Source organism: Acinonyx jubatus, chromosome B2 (assembly GCF_027475565.1).
Source record: "Acinonyx jubatus isolate Ajub_Pintada_27869175 chromosome B2, VMU_Ajub_asm_v1.0, whole genome shotgun sequence".
Taxonomy (NCBI): domain Eukaryota; kingdom Metazoa; phylum Chordata; class Mammalia; order Carnivora; family Felidae; genus Acinonyx; species Acinonyx jubatus.
Genome location: NC_069385.1, coordinates 29200481 through 29224436, shown reverse-complemented (window position 1 = coordinate 29224436; position 23956 = coordinate 29200481). Strand labels below are relative to the sequence as shown.

At 35.7% G+C, this 23956-nt stretch overlaps 1 protein-coding gene across 3 annotated transcripts in view; it reads left to right on the top strand.

Moving 5' to 3' along the window:
* PDE7B (phosphodiesterase 7B) overlaps positions 1–23956 on the top strand; it is a 581511-nt gene that overhangs the window by 273458 nt on the left and 284097 nt on the right. Inside the window, exon 2 of one of the 3 annotated variants that reach the window (XM_053222208.1) lies at positions 17149–17245. The exons of the other annotated variants lie outside the window; for them this stretch is intronic. The gene's annotated coding sequence lies outside the window, so the exon portion shown is untranslated. The remainder of the gene's footprint in view (positions 1–17148; positions 17246–23956) is intronic. 3 annotated transcript variants of the gene reach the window in all.

Here is a 23956-nt window from a genome sequence, read left to right as displayed (position 1 = left end):
TATTTTTAATTTCAGTTCTTTATTATTCCCTTCCGTCTCTTTCTTTAGGTTTATTTGCTGAGGTTTTTTTTTCTATTTTTTCAATTTTTTTTTTTTTTTGGCTCATTACTTTTCAGTCTTTCTTCTTTTTGAATATATACATTTAAAGCAATACATTTTTCCTCTAATAGTTGGGGCTGCATCCCAATATTTAGTGTTTCTATTATCAGTTAGCTCAAAGTAATTTCAGTTGTAATTTCTTTTGGGACCTATAAATTATTTTAAAATGCCTTTATTAATTTTAAAACATATTGGGACTTTTTAGTTATCTTTTTGTGATTGTTTCTTAGTATAATTCTACTGTGATCGTAAATCATACTGCATATTATTTAGGTCTTCGAAATTTGTTGCAGCTTGTATGTGTGACCCACTGCATGGTAAACTTTTATCTATATTTCACATTCACTTGCAATGAATGTATATTCTGTGGTTGGTAGATACAGTGCCAGTTACAAAATTGGGTAATCATGTTATTCAGATCTATACTTTTACTGACTTTTTTCTGCTTCTAATTACTGAAAAAGATAAGTTAACGACTCCAAGGTAATTGTGGATTTGTCTATTTTTCCTTTTCATCCTGCCATCTTTTACTTTATATATTGTGTTAACAATGTGAAATAGCCATTTTTATGGATCAAAATAGTTGAATGTCATCATTTTCATATAAGTTAAACTAATACACTAATATTTTAATGGTGTGCTATTAGATCAGACCTTCACAGTGGGGGTGATAATTAGTTCTTATCACAAGGTTTATAGCCCTCCAAAAAGACTTAGTACACAGATATACAGTGTAAATGGTATTAAAATTTCAGGAGGGGAGGTAATTAGGGGAAAGAAAAACTAAAAAGGCTCCTTAAGGATATCTAATGATACCATATCCATGATAATGGAAAAACAGGGTGAGAAATCCTTAAGCTAGACAAATTTAGAACTGTTACATCTTCCTGGTGAAATGAAAGTTTTCTCATAATAAAACATCCCTTTTTTTTCTCTATTAATCCTTTTTATGTGCAGGCTTATTTTCCATTCATTCGGTTTTTAATTTTCTGTGTTTATGATTTAGATTTATCTCTTTACAGTAGATGAAAATATTGTTTTATTATTCAGTCTGATTATATTTGTCTTTTCAGAGGAGTATTTAGTCCTTTTATATCTAATGTAAGAGTGATATATTTGAGTTTAAGTGCTGACTTACTATGCACACTCCATATTTTTATTTCCTGTTTTATATTTCTTTCTTTCTCTTTGCTAGCCATCATTTGTGTTGAGTATATTTGTCATCACATTGCTCCTTTCCCATTAGCTTGTTATTTTTACACTTTTTCACAATGTTTTACTGGTTACTATTGAGGTTACAGGATGCATCTTTGACCTAATCAAAGTATAATGCTAATTATTAGTACTGTTATCACCATACGGGAAATTTGAGAACCTTAGAAGGAATGTTTTAACTACTTTTGCACCTTTCCTGAATTATATGCTGTTTTCAGGTATTCAGTTTTATATAATTTAAGTCCAACAATAATGAATGTAACTATGTTTTTATACAATCATATATACTCTTCATTACTTCCCATGTCTCTGACATTACATAATAGGATTTCTTTTAGTCCAGTGGTGGTTTGGTTCAGGTGGTTTTTTTTTTTGTCTGAAATGACTTTATTTTGCCCTTTTTAAATGTGCATGGTTCCTAGGAACAAAATTCCATATTGGTAATTTTCTTTCTCCACTTCAAGACATTATTATATTGTCTTATAATTTTTACTGTTTCTGTTGATGTCAGAAAACAGTATTTAAAAGCAATTTCTCCTTTTTACAAAAAAATTTTTGACTATTTGTAATTCTTTATACCTTCAATCTCCAGTAGTTTTCCTATTATTGCTTAGTTGTGGTTCTCTTTGCATTTATTCTTATGAAGACTTGTATGATTTCTTAAATGTGCATCTTGATATCTTTCAACAATTTTGGAAAGTTACCGTTAATATTTTCTTTTAATAGTTATTTTGCCCCACTCTTTCTCACTATTTTTAATGGGACTCCTATTGCATATACACCTAATCTTTGAACATTTCTACATCCATTGTTTACCTTTGGTTTCTTTGATCTTCATTGTGGACATTTTCTTCTGACCAGTATTTTATTTTCCTAATTCTTTCTTTAGCTGTATCTGATCACTCACTGAATCCATTAAATGAGTTGACAACTTCTGTTATGATATTTTTCAGTTCTAGAATTTCTAGCATTTTTCTGTAGTTTCTACATCTCTTTCAAAATTCTCAATCTTGTTTTTCATATCCTTGAGTATATATTATACATAGTATTTTAAAGTCTTTGTAACTCTTGATTTATATCTTTTGGGTGACTATACTTAATATCTGCTAGTGCTCTTGGTTGTATCAAATTGTCTTACCTTTCATATGCCTGGTTATTTTTGGTGGAGTACTGGACATTGTATATAAAATATATGGGGATAACTTGAGGTCTAGTGTGATATTCTTTCTCCAGATAAGATTTACATTTGTTTCTGTCATGTTACCAGTGTCGGTAATAAACTTGATTGTTTTAATCTCAAATGAATATATATGATGTGTTCAAAACAGTGGATGGCATAAAATAAGTACTGTGGAACTATCTTTTTTTGTTTGTTTGTTTACCTTTCATTGTTGTCTACTGGCTATGAAAAGAGAGAAAGGGAAGAAAGTATTAAGGATAATTTATATGGCATTATATGCACCAGAAGTAAATTCTCAATTTTTTTCATTTTATTGTCTTTTCTCTTATATTTGAAATAAATTTAAAAATGACAAGTTGTATTATCAAAGTCATAAACTAAGTAGATAAAAATTAGTATGTGTTCACTTTCCATATTGCACTGGCCATTGGCCATTGTAACCATTATGCAAAAGTTAAAAACTCAGAAATAATAATTTCAACAGTGTAATCACCTTATTATATAATTATGATTTGCTAGTAGCACTTTAACAAACACGATTATTTTGGAGATTGTTAATATTCTAATGAGATCTTGGGTCAAAGAACTATTTGTAATAGATTTTCATTTGCACCTCACATTTCCAATTACAGATATTTACAGAAAGGTGTTATTTAATTCTTGATTTATGGTTTTTTGCCTGGAAGCTAATGTTTTATATAGTAGCTGATATAAATTAGCTACAACAAGCTATTAGCAACTTCCTTCATTTTCCAAATTGTTTTACAGTGTGTAGTTTCATACAAGCAAATCTAATGTCACTGAATGAAAACGGTACTCCTTATGTGCTATAAACTCTAAAAAATTTTTATTTTCAGCACACTAGCTTGTCCTGTGGAATAAGCAAATTAATATTTAAAATAGTTGCAAACAAAACATTCCTGGGAATAAGTTTAGCTACACTATAATTAAGTTCTGGTTTAGTTATGTAAAACCAGATTTTTGGTGTTCTGTGTTTATCTATTGCTTCTGGCAGTTGATTGGCTTTTCTTGGGTGCTGGGGTCCTAGTACTACTCTATGCAGGTTTTCCAAGGCTGGAGTATCTTTGGAGCACTGGTGAGCTTGAAGTCAAAGCTAATAAATGCAAACTATACTAAATACTTACCCTAGAGTCTAATCGCTGATTATTTATCAGCATTTTCAAACAGCATGAAAATACGTATTTTTACAAGAGAAATATTAAAAAGTTAAGAAAAAAAAGCACTTAAGTGGGGGAGGGGCAGAGAGAGAGAGGGAGAGAGAGAATCCCAAGCAGGCTCCATGCTGTCAGTGCAGAGCCCATTGTGGACTCGAACCCATGGACTGTGACATCATGACGTGAGCCAAAATCAAGAGTTGAATGCTCAACAGACTAAGCCACCCAGGGACCCTGATATTTTTAAACAAATATATATTTCTAGTTTCCATACATTGTTTATTTTCTTGTCAAAATAGAAATGAAAAAAATTGCAATCTAAAAAGAATCAATGTTCAGTAATTTCCAAATATATTGCTAAGTATATATTAAAACATATTAAACTAAAAACACTAATAAAAGTTAAGTTTTATGGAACATTACTATTTTCAATGGATAATATCATACCTCACAAGTAATAAAAAATAAAGGAAATTGACTTAATATTTAAGCAAAAGAACTAAGTTTTATGTGTTTCTCCATGAGTTTTTAAACTAAAAGACATTTTTAGCTTTAGCACATTGTAATAGCAAAGAGTTTTTATAAACTCTTGAGCAACTAAATAGCAGTTATGCAGTTTTTAATTGCCACTGCCTCAAATTCTTTTGAAAAGGTACATGAGTTGTTTGTTCCATACTTAATACAACAAATATTCAGTGTTTCTTCCTTCAAGAAATACAAAAAGGAATCCATAATTAAATACTTAAACTAGTTAATGTGCTAATTTAAATTTTACAAAACTTGACAAACCTGGTAATTTTGACCCACATTTAGATTATTCATGCACTCTTGATTAAGCAAGATGGGTTCAATTATTTTCTAACTGTGAAATGGGCCTAAAATTATGTCATCTATCCAAAAAGGTTTGATATCATAGCTTTTTTATTTTTCTTTAATTAGAGTTTCAGGCTGGGAGAATTTTTTTCATATGGCTAAAGCAAGTTTCAAGTTCCACATAGCTGAGGATTCGTTGTCCTGGGCTCTTGTCATAGAACAGGAACACATAGAGACCTCTTCTCATTGATGTGAAAGCTTCTAAATATTTGTACATGTGACAAACTATTAATCAGTCCAAATTTTTAGTATATCAAATTCATAAGCACTATTGAGAAAAATTCTAATTTCTGATTAGAGCTCTCAGATATCCTCAGAAAATCTCCAATAGATAGGTGTAATTGTCCCCTTTTGAGGAGCAAACACAAACTCTCATTAATTAAAATTTTGTCTAATGTCACTGCTTTTAGTTTTTTTTTAATGTTTATTTATTATTTTGAGAGAGAGACAGAGCATGAGCAGGGGAGGGGCAGAGAGAGAGGGAGACACAGAATCCTAAGCAGGCTCCAGGCTCTGAACTGTCAGCACAGAGCCTGATGCGGGGCTTGAACGCACAGACGGTGAGACCAAGACCTGAGCCAAAGTTGGATGGACACTTAACCGACTGAGCCACCCAGGTGACCCTAAGATCACTGCTTTTAAACAACAGATGCAGGATTCATTCACCCAATTATCAGGTACTTGGGGACTCAATGTGATGTAGGGACTGGCGATATGAATGTAGAAAAGACAAAGTCCCATCCCCATGGAGCTTGCGTTCCAGTGAGGAAGATTGGCAGGCAGCACATAAACAAGTAGGTAAGACTTGATAAGACTTATCATTCAGAGATGGCTAAATGCCATGAAGAAAATAAAGTAAGGTAGTGCGTTAGCTGCTGTCCACAGAGCTGTGGATGCATGTTGGGAGGTCAGTGGGGTTTTCTCTACAACTGAAATGATGAGAAAGATACAGCCATGGAAAGCCCTGGAAGAAGAACCATGCAGGCAGAGGAAAGAGGGAGAGCAAAGCCCTGAGATGGAGCAAGTTTCACTGGTGTCAAGACACAAAGGACCAGTGCTACTGGAGCAAATGAAATGGTGAGAAGGATGGAGATGAGTGGGCCTAGGTAGGCAAGGCCCAGGCCGTGTGCACCTTCACAGGGCATGGTTTGAATCTTACTCTCTCACTGTGAATGGAAACCACTGAAACCAATCAGACAGGGAAGAGTCATCAACTGATTAATGTTCCTGGGTGGAACATGGATTGTTCAGCCCAGGATACAGCAGCTGTCGTGGGCAGCTGCTGGCTACGGCAGGCCAGTCGGGAGGTGAGGGTGGCTTGGACTGCATCAGAGACGGTGGAGTGTTGTGATCAGTGTTCAGATGTTGAGTATCTGACAGTAAAATAGATGGGACTGGATGGTGGATTGAATATGAAGGAGAGAGCAAGACACAGAGCTTATGATTCCAGGTTCTGGAGCCGGACTCCCTGGGCTCATATTCTGGCTCAGCCTCCCATGAGATTTGTAACCGTGGACAAATAGCCTCGGGCAAGTTGACGAAGGTTGCTAATTGTGCCTGTGGTATAGGATTAATATCCAAATTGTGTGTGTGTGTGTGTGTGTGTGTGTACACTTAGAAGTGAGTTCAGTAGAACTGTATATTGTGTACATGTCAGTTAAATAAAATAAATTTGAGAACAACTGATGAATGCTGGATGTTTGGCTCACATCTCTGCAGGTACCATTGATAAGATAGGGATGATGGAGGAAAGATGAGGTTGGACAAGCAGGAGGCAGAAGGACTTTAGGAATTCCGTTTAGGACACATTCAGTATGAGATGCAGTGTTCAGGAACAAGATCAGAACCAAAGTTAGATTTATCAATGCATACGCTATTTAAAGTCTTGGTACCAGATGAGATCACCTAGAAAGACAAAGTAAATAGGAAGAGGGTGGAGGACTAAACCTTCCACCAGCATCCAGGGGTCAGGAGAGGAGGAGGAGCCAGGAAATGATTCAAATACATGCACATCTGGTTTTTACAGGGTGCTGCCTATATTATTGGAGCCTTGCCAGAGCTCATGCTTCAGAAGACTCTATAGACATGAAAGCCTCTTTATACATTTCTGGTGGCAAGGGGCTGAGGCTTCCGGCTTGGACCCTGACGACAGGAATTTTCCATACATACTTGAGAACAGCACAAAGAAACCGTGGTATAAATATGCTGTTCCATGTTTACTTGTAGATGGTTTTTCTAGCACAGTCATACTTCAATGTGGCCCCTAATGAGAGCTCAGTTGCTTTACACGAGCTCAGTTTTCTTCAGTTTTCTTTGCACAAAAGTGTGGGCATCTCCAATTTATAAGGATACAATTTACAAAGATTTTTGTTTTGATACAAAAGTTTAGAGCTGGAAAAGAATCATTCCATAGACACTGTATTATTTATGACACTTTGATTTCCAGTCAGCTCACCAAAGCCTGTGTAACCCACAAAGAAATGAAATCCAAGTGCAAACAATCCATAGACCCTAAACCAACACATGGCACAGGGTTTATGGAAATACTCATAAGATACCAGGAACACATTGTATTCTCTTATTGAAGCTAGCAGAGCAAGGATAAGAGCTTCCTTTTGGGTAGGGATAGCTGGGGTCAGAGAAAGGTACTCCTGTGGCCATGGTCATTAATGTATAAGCTAGCCAGCGATTGTATAAACTTATGCATATGAATTGAGGAAAAGAATTCATGGGAAAGATGGGAAACTTGAAATCTAGTCTTGGCTTTGACATTCACCTCTGTTATGAACCCAAAGAAGTCAATAACTGTTCTGCAGCTCAGTTTATGTTCATTTTATAATTTTATAAAATGTTCATTTTATAATTGTCCCTCACAGTGTTATTATAAGAATAGACTGATTATATATATATATATATATATATGTATATATATATATGTATATATATATATGTGTGTGTGTGTATAAAATATGTTGAGATATAGCTGTAAAATATGTATTCACTGTAGCAGTATGGATGGTGGAAAGATCCAGGTAACTAATAACTGCTGTTCATCATTATTGCTCTTTTTAAATAATTTTTTAAAAAATTACTTATTTTGAAATAGAAAGTGTAAGTGGGGGAGGGGTAGAGAGAGGGAGAGAGAGAATCCCAAGGAGGCTCCACACTGTCTGCACAGAGCCTGATGTGTGGCTCGAACCCATGAAACCGTGAGATCATGGCCTGAGCCGAAACCAAGAGTTGGACGCTTAACTGACTGACTGAGCCACCCATCATCCCATCATTATTGCTCTTCAATTTTAGTTTTTAAAAATGATTCTTAAGAGACTATGAATGGCTGGATTTTAACCATGTGGAGCAATAATAACAAAACTGAAATTTGAAAGAAAAGTGATTCAAACAATTCAGAATAATTTCTATTCATAATAACATTGTGATTAGGCCACGTCTTGAGCTCCTCCAATTTTTCCTAACAGATGCTTTAGTGAGTTGTCAAAAATGATCTAATTCCAGCTTTCTTAAAAGCCTGAGCATTTGCAGAGAAGAGTTCAGTTGCTTTACCAAATTTTATCTTATGTAAATATAATCAGTAACATCCTTATAATTTACCTCCAAAAGGTGATCTAGAATTCCATTACAAATCGTTATTCACTGATTTAGTGCTGCTTCATGTACTAAGCCAGGAAGAATGCCTGTTTACGTTTTCATAATTTTATCAATGACTTCCCAATAGCGTGTCACTATTGAGTGAATGTGCTCTGTTTCTCATTTGTTCATATCCACATGAACATTACATTACTTACATTATGTTTTACTTACATTATGTTTCGAAAACCATTTTGAACACCAGCAGATTGCCAATATCCTGGACTTGGTGAGGATTTTCTCAGTTTATATTTTATTCTACAAAGAGAAAGGGTTCTATGCAACAGAACAGTTTTTGTGTCTTGGTGTATTGTCTAATGTGTCTTATTTATTTCAATCAATATTCTATAATTACTCTTATATTAATCGATTAATTTTACAAGTATGGAAAAAATCACTCTGGTAACTATCCATGTACACAATCACTCCCTAAAGTGAAGGTATCTGATTATTATACTTAATGGAAAATGGAGGGCCAGAACTGAAAGAAAATCTGACCTAGTGATATATCAATAAGTGGCAACTATTACTTAACTTCCTTCACTCTTCTTTACCACAGCTTGTAAATCTCCCCCATCAGAAAACACTTCTGAATTCCTAAACCATCCACAGACACAAAATGACACTATACATGAAAATATCTAAGAATGGGAGCAAATATGTCTTCCCTATATGCATTATCAAGTGTCCCTTTGTCTCCAGGTTTTTTAAAAAAATATTGTAATGATTACTTATTTTTGAGAGAGAAAGAGACCAAGCGTGAGCGGAGGGCCAGAGAGAGAGGGAGACACAGAATCCTGAGCAGGCTCCAGGCTCTGAGCTGTCAGCACAGGGCTGGAACTCACAAACTGTGAGATCATGACCTGAGCCAAAGTCGGACCCTAAGCCACCCAGGCACCCCTTCCAGGTTTTTAAACTAGACATATGAGTCCAAGAATATTCTTTATAATTTTTCCACTGAAAGAATGCATTGTCTTGTAAGTATATTTATTATGGAGGTTTTTTTTTTCCCTAAACTGTTTTTGAAGGATTATTTAATGATTTTTTATATAGATCTTTAATATAGAATGATAGAGTTCCGGGAATTTCGCTACTTCTGGAAAAGAGTAGATGCTTTAAAACAGTAATAGAATTTACTAAATATATGAAATAGGTGTATATGATTTATTGTGATGGGCATTATTTTTATCTTTGTTGTATTATAAATACAATAGAAATGTGTTGTAAGTAACTGAAAAAACAAAACATAAATATTGATAATCATTGTTAATACTTTGGCTTATACTCATAGAGAGATTTTTTTTTAATTTAAAAAGCCTGCATTTTTAATTGCAAATATTTCGAATGTACAGAAAACTATGGAAAATGTTATGACAGACATCTGCGTACTCACTACCTCAATAGCTGTAAAATCATTCATTCAACAGATAATAATTGAAAACTGCTAAATTAGACACTGTTCCAAGCAAGTGCCTGCAGATTCAGCAGGGAGCAAAACAGATACTGGGAGGGGACACAGTGAGTTAAATGCATGTATAAAAGATAATAGTGACAGGGTGCCTGGGTGGCTCAGTTGGTTGGGCTTCCAACTTAGGCTCAGGTCATGAACTAGTGGTTCATGGGTTCGAGCCCCACATCAGGCTTTTTGCTGACAACTCAGAACCTGGAGACTGCTTCGAATTCTGTGTCTCTGGAGGGTATCTGTTCCTTCCCCGATCTGTACTCTGTCACTCTCTGTCAAAAATAAAGATTAAAAAAATTAAAAAAAATAATAGTGATAATTGCTATATGAAAAAAAAAAGCAAGAAAGATGGTTAGGGGATGTTGGGGAGCGGGGCATGAAATTTTAAAAAGAGTGCTTGGGAAGCTTCACTGAGCAGGTGACTTTGTAGAAAAGATCTGGGGAACTGAGGGAGTAAATCATGCAGATACCTGGAGAAAAATTGTCCCAGGCAGAGGGCAGAGCAAGTGCAAATGCCCCGAGGTGGAAGTGTGCCTGATGTATGGAGCCTCTCTATTACCTCTTTTATCTATCTCATTAATTTTTCCTCTTAATCCAATGTTTTTTTCCTTCTACTGACTTTTGGTTTACTCTATTGCTGAATTTTAATCTTTCTTTCTAATTTATGCATTTCACATTGTAAATTTCCCTCTCAGTACATTTTTAGCTGAATATCATAATTTTTAAAATATGTAATATTCATTGTGGCTCATTTGTAAATATTTTGTAAATTCTGTGATTTTTTTTCTATTCAATAATTAGTTAGAAGTGGTTATTTTAAATTTCCAAGTGTGGGGGGGTGGAAAGATTACTCTCTCTTTTGTTACTGATTTCTAAATTTGAGGCATTGTGTTCAGGAAATGCTGCTTACGTAAAATGTTCTTAAATATTTTTGAGACTTGCTTTATAGTTTAAGTCACTAATTTTTGTAAAAAAAATCCACATGAGAAAGAAAAGAAGGTATTTTCTGTAATTGTTGGAAACAAGGTTTATATATATAGTCATTAGCTCAAGCTTAGCTGTGTTCTCAAAGTCATCTATCCTCTTACTAGCTTTTTGACTGCTGGGTCAATGAGCGCAATAAGCATGTCAAAATCTCCTGCTGTGATTATGGATTTGTGAATTTCTCCTTGTAATACTGTCAGTTTTTGCTTTTTACACCTCGAGGTCAGTCTGGTAAGTGAATGCAAATTAAGCATGATTATCTTCCTGGTAACTGTTACTTTTATTTCTGCTATGTAGTCTATTCCATCTAATATTAAAATATTAATAATCTTTCAATAATCTTTTAATATAGAAACTGCTATTCCAGTTCTCTCTTAGTTGTTATTTTCCTGACATATCTTTATTTTTCATCCTCCTGCTTGCAACATTTCTGCAAGTGCATATTCTTGGTGTGTCTTTTTAGATAACAGACCTGGATTTCATTTTTTTTAATTGTATCAGAAACTTTCTTCTAACTGTCAGTTTTAACTTTGGTTTCCTATTCATCATGCTTTTTTTCCTGTTATTTCTTATTTATGCTTTTTCTGCTTTCTATTGGATGGATTTGAGTTTTTAAATTCATTTTCTCTCCATTGGTTTGGTGATTTGGCATTTCACTTTCTTTTTATGGTTTCAGTGATCAGCTTTAAATTTTTAGCATTCATGTTAGTGTTAAGATATAAATAAGTGTATATGTATTCAGTATCTCCATTACACCCCAGAATAATATAAGGAACTTACTTAAATCATCTTAAATCAGATCCTGTCTCCGAACCATGTTGTTATCCTCTTTATTTGAACTCTACTTTATTTTTAAACCCTGAACCAAAATTTTTATGGTAAATACTTCTTTAAATTTACCTATGGTTCCCAACATTGCTTAACATTATTTCCTACATCTCATTCTTTCTTCTTAGGTCCACATTCTTTCTTTGAGGGTCTGTAAGTAATGAATCCTTTCCATGTTTAGATTGGAAAATATCCTTTTTAGCCCTCACTCTTGAATGATGATTTGACAGGATCTAGAATTCTCTAAGTTTCTTTCATTTACTTGCAACACTTTGAGGATAGTATTTACTTGCATTTCAGTCTCTATTGTTGCTGATAAAATTTTTTCTGTGAGCCTAATTGTTGCTTTATGGCACACTGTCTTTTCTGGTTGTTTTTAAGGTTTTCTCTCTGTTCAACTCTGCAAAGCACAACCTGACACAATGCTAGAAATACAAAGGATTTCTTGGGGGAAATGGCCTGTGGAGTATCTTTCACAGAGGAGATCAGGAATAGGTGGAGGTCTTCAGCCTGCAGTGGCAGGTCTGACTCTGAGAGTGGAGAGATGAGGAAAGGGGTCTGGTGTAGAAGTTTCAACCTGCAGGGCAGCTCTGAGAGCCTCATTCAGGCTCACGGGGATCTCCCAAGCACAACTGCCTGTTAGAAACGTTTGGCTTTGGGCCAGAAGGGGCTCTAGTACCCGCACCATACCTAGCATTGACTGGGGCATTCTGAAAAGAGTGGCATCCATGTGAACACTGGTATAGACCTTGAATGTGTAGCATTTGGGGCCTGCAGTGGGCCTCTTCCAACAGGTCCTCTCTTGATAGCTAAGGATTGCCACTCTCTCGTGTTTTGCAGACTCACTGAAATATCTAGATTTACCTTTATTTATCTTGCTTATTCTCTCATATTTCTTTTATGCTTCACACATTTCATCAAATCTGGCAAAATTTCAGCCACACTTTCTTTGAAAACTGCATCTAATACCTTTTCTCACTTTCTTGAACATCTGTTCTGTGTATGTGGTTGGCATTCTCCTTTCATGATCCATTTTTCTTAAACACTCTTTTGTGTTTACTGTATCTTTATTTCACTATACTTCATTGTGAAAGTTTTCCTTAGGGTCTCTCTTCCAGTTCTGTAATCTTTTGAGCTATGTCTGAGAGGCTTCGATCCATATTTGTTTTCATCTTCAATTAATCTTTTTTCTTAGTCTAATTTCTAGAAGATAGATTTGTTCTTGTAAGAAATTGCCCATTCCTATGTCAGTTTCCTATTGCTTCCTTATACCTTTGATCCTTTTATTTATTTCCAATGATGTTTAGCCTACCTGTTTTGTGGATTCCTTCATATTGTGTTATTAGCCTGTGTTCGAATTCTCCTGTCTACGGGCACTTGATGAATTTGCTTTTATTAATTGTATCTTTAAAATTGTTTAGCTTACTTTCAGCAAGGATTTACATTTTTTCATGTCTTATATGTTTTGTGTTTTCTTCCAAATAGTATCTCAGGAATTTTGCCATTTTAGAACCAGTTCATACATTTATTTTTTACACTTTACATTCCAATGCCATTTAAAAGCCAGACTCAGGTCTTGGTTCTCAATTTCTCATGTGAGTTGTTTTTTTTTTTTTCTCTGTATAGCACAAAGAGACTGGCTTGCCATTTCCCTGGAATGATGTGCAAAGACCTGTATTTCTCCTTTCCTTGAGGGACAACCCAGGATTATGTTAATGAAACTTCTTGGTTCCAGTTTTCTTCACTTTGGTCTTTGAATGAACACTAAAATCTCAGTCCTATACTTACGAGTTATTAACATCTTTCTTACTTTTGGTTCCCCCAAAAGCCAATCTTAAGACAAAAATTCAAGAGCATATAGACTTTGACGGGGGGGGGGGGGGCGCGACTCAGAAGCCTAGTAAGACAGAGGGGAAGTGAGTGGAAGAGAGGTGAAGCAAACCACTAGAAAGTGTGTATGTAAGCCAGCTATATCAATGCACAATTAAAGTGGGGAATTCTGGGAAACGGTGCAAACACATGCCTCATAATTAACCTACCACAAAGGGTTGTGTAAACCATATCTGGGGAATCGTTGGTTGAGGGTTACTAGGGCTGGGGAGGGAGGAAGTATTATTCTCTGGCATTTCCAACATGCCACATGCAGTCAGAGCAACTTTCCAGAGTTGTGGGGAAAGAAAGCTCCCAGTTACAGAGATGTGGATCCTGGCCATTGCAAATCAGCAGGAGCACCCTAAAAGGCCCAAAGGATGTGGTAGGAAACTCCCAGCATCTACTACAACACCCAATTGGTTGCACAGTCTCTCATGACCAGAACACCTGGATTTAAGTTCCCTGTTTGCTCTGGTTCTTAAGGACTTTCTTTTCTTTGTTTTATGTTTAATAAGGTATTTACAACTTTTGTTACATATCTTAAACTTTTATTTCTAAAGTGTGTTTATAGGTGGAAAGAGGTCTATCTAGATCAGTCCTCATGTTTTTGGAATGAATATTCCAAGATATTTAACATATACTTCAATTTTATAAAGTAAGATCATAATAAATATGCTATCATAACTTGCTTTTATACTTAAAATAACTTTGACACTTTTTCTGTAGCCAGACATGAACATAGGTCTAACTCATTCTTTTATATTTATTTTTCCAAACTCGTTTAGATAGATATCTGCTTACAGGATATCACTATTCAAAGAATGCAATAAACATTATTTCATCTATGTTCTTACATATTTATTGCTAGTGTGTTTCTGGAATAAAATCCTATTACTAGAATTTATGGGTAAAAACTTTTAGCAGTTAAATTTTATTTTATTTTTTTAAATATAATTTATCGTTGTTAGCTAACATACAGCGTATACAGTGTGCTCTTGGCTTCGGGAGTAGATTCCCATGATTCATCGCTTACATACAACACCCAGTACTCATCCCAACAAGCCCTCCTCAATGCCCATCACACATTTTCCCCTCTCCCCCGCCAACCCCCCACATCAACACTCAGTATGTTCTCTGTATTTAAAAGTCTCTTATGGTTTACCTCCCACTCTATTTGAAACTATTTTTTCCCTTCCCTTCCCCCTGGTCTTCTGTTAAGTTTCTCCTATTCTACGTATGAGTGAAAACATATGATCTCTGTCTTTCTCTGACTGATTTATTTCACTTAGCATAAAACCCTCCAGTTCATCCACGTTGCTGCAAATGGCAGAATTTCATTCTTTCTTATTGCCAAGTAGTATTGCATTGTACATATAAACCACATCTTCTTTATCCATTCATCAATTGATGGACATTTGGGATCTTTCCATAATTTGGCTATTGTGATAGCGCTTAGCCGTTAAATTTTAAAAGATAGTACCTAAGTTGTTTTTTTTTCACCATTTTTATTCTTACCCACAACAAATAAGGGTATCTTTTTCCCTTACCTTTACCAAAAATGTATAATATCAATTATTTGATTATTTGAAGACCTGATGAGTGAAAAGTGGTAGGTTACTTAATTTGTTTTATGTAATTATTAGTGAAGAAATAATTTTACATGCTCCTGGTCATTGGCATTTACTTGTAACACTTTTTCCCATATTCTTATTGGCCTGCTCATTTTTTATATTTGACACCTGAGAGCTTTTTTACATTTATGAACACTAGCCCTTTGTCATGTATCTTGAATATATTTGAGATTTATATTTCCTTTTTTGAATTTGTTTATTGTGTTTTCTTACCCATGTAAAATTTTATGTGACCAATTTCATCCATTTTTGACTTTGTGGTTTCCCATTTTCATATGCTTTTAAAGGCCTTATGTAATTATTAATAATAAAAAGCATTTCAGCAGTTATTGAATGGTTACTATGAACTGGGTATACCATGGCATGAAGGAAAAAGGGACAAAGATGAATAAGAAGCCTTTTATTGCTTCAAAAAGTATCATATTAAATATAAAATATTTTGTTCTGTAGAAGGAATGAAGTAAATAGACCTTTTCCCCTCTACAAACAAACAAGGGAACAGATAACAATTCTCCAAACTTGTGTATCTTTTTTTTAAAGAAAAACTTAAACCAGTCAAAACATCAACACCTATAGTAAATAATAATATTTAGAACTGATCAGCAAGGAAACCAGGCCTAGAACTCAAGGTCTGTTTACATACTGATACTGTGAAGCTCTCAAAACAGTGCCACTTCTTCATTAGCTCAGGCAAATTCTGCAGGACCTACAAAAAGAGAGGTATTTTATTAATGCACTTTGTAAAAAATGTTTAACCAGGACTCATCTCAGTAGCATTTTTAGACACCTAACTATAAAGACCAGATTTTGCTCAATGTTGATGTAAAAGAATACTGTTTTAAGACATAATCCTTGCCCTTAAGAAAATATAGTTGGAGAGCCAAAATATGCACAAATGAGACAAAGAATAATTTGAAGGCAAATAGGGGAGGGCATTCCCTGTGCATATAAGTGCACATACTGACAGCTTAGAGAAAGAGTGCTCAGTCACCCTGTGGCAATCAACAAGTATTCCTACCAACTCAATATAGAGATTCCATAAGTTGTAAGCTTGCAGATCATATTGGTATTTGCCTACATAAAGGACTTTGAGACAGTGAGAGAGATATAAACAGAAATAAATTTCTGTGTGTATAAAATTACATAAAAATATAAATATCTACTAAAAAATTAAATAAATAAGGACAACCCCAAAGTCTTGATTTTTCTGTTAATATAGTGGAGCAGAACAGTGAGCAAGCCATGAAGGCAGGTGGTCTAGAAAATTCACTTATCTTTGTTTTCATACACATACTGAAAATTCACCCACAAATCACATACTAATGTTGCTGACGCTCATCGCTCCTATAAATGCCCAGCCTGACCCTCTTTGGCTTGAGATACCTATCAACAAAACAGGGTTCAGAGGGAAGGTCGAAAGAAGAAAAAACGTGGACCTCAGCTAGTCCACGAAACAGAGAATCTACTTGGGGAAGTCTCCACTCTTGTCCCCATTCTTTGGGAGCAGAAATGTTGGTGGATAACTTGAGGGTCTCTTGAGTTTATTCATCTATCAAACACTTACTGAGCAGACACCATGAGCCAAGTAGCATATGTTTACATGGATGGAATCAAGGGTCACTTTTTAACCAGTTAGAGAAGGAACATCCCAGGCAAGAGTATGACCAGTCGGAATGGTAAATTGAACGTGTAGAAGTAGGGAAAACACTGCAGACAATCTGATGGCTAGGAGGAGGTTTCAGATGGGAAGTGGGAAAACCGAAAGTATAACAGGATTGAAACTGAGGCGTGGGAGCACCATCCTGAGTATGAAGAAGTACATTTGTCTTTATTCCTCTATCCTGGAATTTCAGCAAAAGAGAATTTGGAGCTGATCATCCACTGGGCCCTTGAGTTGAGGAAGGCAAAGAAAATTGAAGCCAAGATTCCCACATAAAAGAAATCCTTCAGCAGAGGGGATTTCAAACAGCTTAGCTAAATAATGTCCATTTGGGACTGCTAGAGAGAGAGGGAAAGTTGCATTCAGGGGGTGAGGCAAGCAGGAAGAAGGCAGTTGTCTGGATGCTTTCTTTGCAATCTAGATAATACTAGAGTTCAGCCAGTGAATAAACAAAATTATAAGTTTGCTAATACTTCCAATCTCAGAAATGCCGAAAAGGAAAAATATTTTTTTTTCTTTTCCAGGCAAGAGTCATGTCAGGGTAAATCTCAGACCAGGCTTGGTGTTTGCACATTTCCCTCAGTGTATTTCGGAGTCTGGGAAGTACAGAGGCCCCACAGGGTGGGTATGCATCATTTGCTTTTATTGCATTTAAGTTTTGGAACATGCAATTTGTCTGTGCTGTTTTATCAGGCTAGATGGCAGGCATATCTTTGACAGAGTCTGTGTTGGAATCACAATTTTGTAAAAAAAAAAAAAAAAGTTAAGTTCAGGGCTGGAATCTGCACGTTAATATCCAGGTCCTGCAATGTTTTTAACATCACATACCTACTACAATGATGTGTAAATCTAGAGAAACCATAGGCTTTAAGACAATAAAGAGCAATATGCTAATAAAGCCGAAGTTTACTATAAGAAAGCCGACTTGCCCCGACACCAGAATGGAATCTGTTTACAAAGCACTAGCAGCATCTCTGACTCTTCCTTCCTCTTTCTCTATATTACAGGGAAATCTAATCTATATTAGAGAAACTCAAACTACTCTAGAAGAATGCAGTTTAAATAATTGCATTGTGTAATTGAAATAATTATACAAGTCTTTTTGTTACACATTGTTGAAAACTAAATTGAAGACAACCTCTTTACCTTAACCTCTCCCACCCTCCTTCTTGCTTCAATTTGTAGAACAGGTTTAGAATAAGTGTATTCCTTATTATGTAGCAGTAAAATCCTTTTCCTGTATATTTAATAATAACGCTGTGGAACCATTCCTCAAGTCAGATTTAAATGTGCAAGTGATTACATTTGGGATGAGAAGTGAGACAGCTGGCCTGATTTGTCTAGGGGAATCACCCAAAGCTGAAGTGTAATGTTCGTGACTAATTCTCCTCTGGGATATCTGCATCACACCCAGTCCTTGTTTATTAGCATACAATGTGACCACCTGAGAACAAAAACTTTTGTTAAATTACCTCCTGCTTCCCTAAGTTCTTCATAATGCTGACCAAAACATTCTATGCAATTCATGTAAAAAGTCTTCAGCTGAGAAAAGATTATATTTCTTTCCCTCCTTTCTCCTGCTTCCTGGCCCCTTGTTTGTTTGTTTCCCTTCAGTATCAAATTATCTTCCACTATGTTTCTTTCAGTTTGAACATTCTCAATTTCTCCCTTTCCATTTATCAGTCCTTCTGCCATTTTTTCTTATATCCTCAATTTAAACCCTATTCAGTGATAAGTGTACTTCACAGACTGAACAGATGGATTACAACACTTTTTTCCTTAAGATTTCCATGCATAGCAATTTTCACTTCTCAAATAAAATAATGGTGATGAAGGTAAAAGTATCCAATCTTTTCCACGTGTCTATGCAGGTTTTAAAGCAGTTTTTCCACTGCGTGTACCATGCAGCTTCAGAAGGCAGGCCCTTTACCACTTTTGGTTTGTAATTTTTATTTTGTTAACCGGATTGTTTCTACTGTGAGAATGAAGATTATTATCTATCTTTAGTAGGCTTTCTTTTTTAGAGCAGTTTCTTTTTTTAATTTTTAATTTTTTGGGTTTAGTTGACACACAATGTTACATTAGTTTCAGGTTTACAACATAGTGATTCAACATCTCTACATGTTATGCTATGCTCACCCCAAGTATAGCGACCATCTGTCACCATACAATGTCACTGCAATACCATTGACTATATTCCCTGTGCTGTACCTTTTATTTATTATTATGACTTTTTCATTCCATAACTAGAAGTCTGTATCTGACACTCCCTTTCACCCATTTTAACCATCTCCCCACCTCCTTCCCTCAGGCAGTGATCGGTTTCTTTGTACTTATAGGTCTGATTCTGCTTTTTATTTATTCATTTGTTTTGTTTTTAGATTCCACATATGAGTGAAGTCATATGGTGTTTGTCTTTCTCAGTCTCACTTATTTCACATAGCATGATACCCACTAGGTCCATCCTTGTTGCCACAAATGGCAAGATCTCATCCTTTAATATGGCTGAATGATGTTCCAGTGTGTGTGTGTGTGTGTGTGTGTGTGTGTGTGTGTGTGTGCGTATCATGTCTTCTTTATCCATTCATCTACCAATGGACACTTATGTTGCTTCTTTATCTTAGCTATTGTAAATAATGCTTCAATAAAAATAGGGGTGCATATTTCTTCTCAAGTTAGTGTTTTTTGTTTTCCTTGGGTAAATAGCAAGTAATAGTATGGCGCAAGTGCCTTTATTGTCAGTGAGGCCAGAGTGGAATATACAAACAGAAGATATGAGGGGATTCCTTTTGTGTGTTTGAGCGTCACTAGGTCACGGAGAGGGAAGGGCAAGAGGGAGCTTGTGGCAGGCAGAGACCAACCTTACTTATCACACTGGTGTACCTGATGGAAGGGTGTACACACTGGTGTAACGTGGAAGGATGGGAATGCTGAAATATTTGGAAAATATGAAGTTTTGAGAATTTATAATATAAATACTTAGGCTATCCAAGGCATGGGCCTCAGATATAGAAAGTGATGTCTCATTTTACTGGAATTAAAATTATCTGATGTGGGCAAAATGTAAAGAGAATATAAAGGGAGAAGAAGAGCTAAACTCTGGAAAAAAATGAATATTTATTTATTTAATATTTATCTTATCCCATTCAGTAGGCTATCTTTATTTTTATGTAGTCCCAATAGTTTATTTTATCCTTTGTTTCCCTTGCCTGAGGAGACATATTTGGAAAAATGCTGCCACAACTGATGTCAGAGAAATTATTACCTGTATTCTCTTCTAGTATTTTTATGGGTTCAGATCCCATATTTAGGATTTTAACCATTTTGAGTTTATTTTTGTGTATTGTGTAAGAAAATGGTTCAGTTTCATTATTTTGCATGTAGCTGTCCAGTTTTCTCAACACCATTTGTTGAAGAGACTGTCTTTTTCTGATTGTATATTCTTGCCTTTTTTGTGATAGGTTAATTGATTACATAAGCATGGGTTTATTTCTGGACTCACTATCCTATTCCGTTGATCTATGTGTCTATTTCTGTGCCAGCACAGTACTGTTTTGATTACTAAAGCTTTGTAGTATATCTGAGATCTGAAATTGTGATACTTTAGCTTTGTCCTCCCTCCACAGTCAAATTGGACCCTTCTTGTATCCTTCTTTAACCACGGCTGTTAGAATTCATGTCAAAATCTGTCCCTGGTCCCAGTACCTTCTTTTTTTTTTTAATTTTTTTTAACATTTATTTATTTTTGAGACAGAGAGAGACAGAGCATGAATGGGGGAGGGTCAGAGAGAGAGAGGGAGACAGAATCCGAAACAGGCTCCACGCTCTGAGCTGTCAGCACAGAGCCCGATGTGGGGCTCAAACTCACGGACTGCAAGATCATGACCTGAGCTGAAGTCGGACGCCTAACCGACTGAGCCACCCAGGCGCCCCCCCCCCAGTACCTTCTTAAGGTCACTGGTATCCTACACACCAAATCCAGAAGCCCTTGTTGGGTTTTATTCTCTTTTACTCACTGTGGCATTTAATGCTGTTGGCAGCAGCATTTTTTTCTAGAACCCATTCTTCCCTTGTTCTTGGGAACACTTTATATTTCTAATCTTACTCATTAGTCAAAAGACATTTATTGAACTGTAGGGCCCTAAGTCATGCATGTATCTTTTTCATTGTCTTCTGCTGCTCTTTTCATGATTCCTGATGCCCCATCCATTCTCTGTCTTTCACTCTCTGCCTCTGGTCTGTCTGCCTAAGAGTCAAATTAACAAAATTAGAAATTCTGAGTTAAAAGGACTATAGGGACCAGTTAACCCACGTAGCATTCTACAGATGAGGAGTTTACACCCAGCAGATTACGGGTGTCCCCTACAATCTTGTAGCTAGTCAGTGGCAGAGCCCATATCAACTCATGTAAAAGCCAGGGGGATTGCCGTGCTGGCTCTTTCTTTCACCTGTGTGAAATTGCATTCTGGACCTTCTAAAGTTCCAGATCCAACTCTACTCTTGATTTTCTACTCTGTCATCATATTTCTGTTCTTCTCTATTTCGGAGACTGGTTTTAGTCATATTTGAGATCTCCGAATTTTTCACTTCCTTCCACCCTTACAGCCAAATATTCATGATGTTCAATGAGTCTTTCTTCATGATGGCCTGAGAATCTGCTTTTTTTCCCTTCTCACTGCTACCACCTTGGCTTAAAGGTGCATCTCAGTGAAGCTGTATAATGCTAAACATCTTTTCAGTGGTCTTCCAGGCTTTGGTCTCTATTATCAGTCAATTCTATATTTCATTTTTGGAAATATCACTTTTCCTGCATTAACCTGTCACAAAACCAGTGCTTATCTCCATTTATAAGCAGTTTTCTTTAAAAAATGTTAAATATTGAGGAAAATAAGAGACAACCCTTTGGAGAGGCAACATCTGTGACAAATGGACCTCTATGGGACAGTAACAATATTTCCTTCCTTCTCTTTCTTCCTTCCTTCCTGCCTTCTTTCCCTTAACAAATATTTACAAATATTTTCTGAGCATTTGTACTGGGTAAAGTTTCATGCTAGGAGCTGGAGATACAATATTAAGTCTTGCTTTAGGGTATTTTGTAATTTCTCTGCATATTAATTGCATAAACCTAAGAAAAAAGAATTCTTCCCTAAACTGTGATCCCACTAGAAAAAATAAGAGAACCTGAAATGTTGTGCTTAGATTGGGAAAGTGAATATACCCGTTAGATTAAGTAACGATGGTAACACAGTATTGACAAAGAAAAGATACTAAATATACACTTAGGTGTTGGTATTTATTTAAACGTCCATACTACATTCTGCTATCAAAATTGTTAATCAAAGGCTTATACTTTGTTATTAACCAGTATTTATAGACACTATTTTAATTAAGGGCTTTCTTTTCTTGAAAAGGGCTTAACTGGTTATGCTGATCTATACCCTCGCAATTATCCACATTTGGAAAAGCTTAGTTAGTTGCTCCAAATAAGCATAACTTATGGCAGGTTCTTATAGCCAGGTCTAAGCCTGGTGTAAACTAAAAAATCTCATATATTTCTTTCTCAATAGCTTCTCATTGTTTTTAGCACCAAATTCAATCTTTTGGCCTTATGTTTAGATTCCTCTAGTATCTGGTCACAACCTACCTTATGACAATTCATCTCCTGCTACTCTCCAATTCTTTACTCCACTAAGCTTACAATTTCCTTGGATATTTCTTTGGGTTTACCTACCTCATTTCTTCTTTTGGAATACCATCTCTTAATTCTCTCCATCTCTAATACTATTACCCTAATTAAATTCTTACTCCATGCCAGCTAGTGCACTGAGTACTTTTATCTGTTATCTCATGTAATTGTTACAATAACCTACGATCTTAATGAGCCTCTTATGAAGATAAAAATATGGGGGCTTAGAAGAACTAAGTCATCTGCCCAAGGCCACACAATCAGATCATTCCAATTGCAAAGTCTAAGTGTGTAACCATTATGTTGTGCTGCTTCCAAGGGCTTATACCTATACTTCTGGGTAATTATCTTTGTAACATGATAAATTATCTGACATCTCTGAGCTCTGGCAAACCTAGGAGAATGTATATATGTAAGATTATATAGATATAGATACAGATATGGATATATAGATATAAATATCATTAAAATAATTTTTGTTATTCATTTATGGTTATTATGGTATAAAATAAATGTCACTATCTTGGATTATTTAGAAACATAGATCAAAGAAGTAAAACTACTGTCAACAGTGAAGTATGGGTGGCTTTGTTTTTCAATGTTTGTAAATCCTTTTCCAACTATGGTTTCTGAATACCCAGAAGGCAAATGTAATTAACATGATCTACCCCAAGGAACATACACTTAAGGAAAACAAGCATAGGTACTATAAATGTCTAAAGTTATGAGATTTCTTAATTTTTTGTTAATGTTTATTTATTTTTGACAGAGAGAGAGAGACAGAGCATGAGTGGGGGAGGGGCAGAGAAAGAGGGAGACACAGAATCTGAAGCAGGCTCCAGGCTCTGAGCTGTCAGCACAGAGCCTGATACGGGGCTCAAACTCACGGACTGCGAGATCATGACCTGAGCCGAAGTCGGACACTTAACCGACTGAGCCAACCAGGAGCCCCTAAAATTATGAGGTTTCTGAGTTAGAAGTGAATTTTTAAAAATATTCAATCCAGATGAATTTTCATAATTATTCCTCATTCTCGGTTAGAGAAAATATGTCTTGGTATTCTCGAAGAGAACTTCAAGGCATTAATTTACTTACTGCTTCATTTAAACAAACAATACTCATTAGCACCTGTTTTGAGCTAGCTCTTCTAGGCTCAGGAGATGCAGTGATGAAAAATCAGAGGCCTTATTTTCATGGAGTTGAGAATCTGAGGAATAAGCATTATATCAATAACCATGCAAATAACTACTTGTTTACACCTAGGATAAGGGAAGTACATGTTATGATTGGAGTGCTTAAGCAGGGGAATGAATACTAGGTAATCCAAAGTCTCTCTCGATGAAGAGACATTTAGTTAAAGAGGAATGCAAAGTTGCATAGACGTTGATCAGCTGAAGCAGATTGGGGAGAGGTTTTGCTGACATAGGAAACAGCATATACTGAACTTCAGAAGAGAAAGAGAAGGCTGTTATGGCTGGACTTCAGAAGAGAGGAAGGAATGGCTCTAGACAAGGCTTGAGTGATGCTCTTCCAGGTTATGTTATGTTTTCCAGATTTTAGTCTAAAAGAAATGGGAAGCAATTAACTGATTTTAAGTGTGTGTGTGTGTGTGTGTGTGTCCATATTAAAGGAGGCAACATGATCAG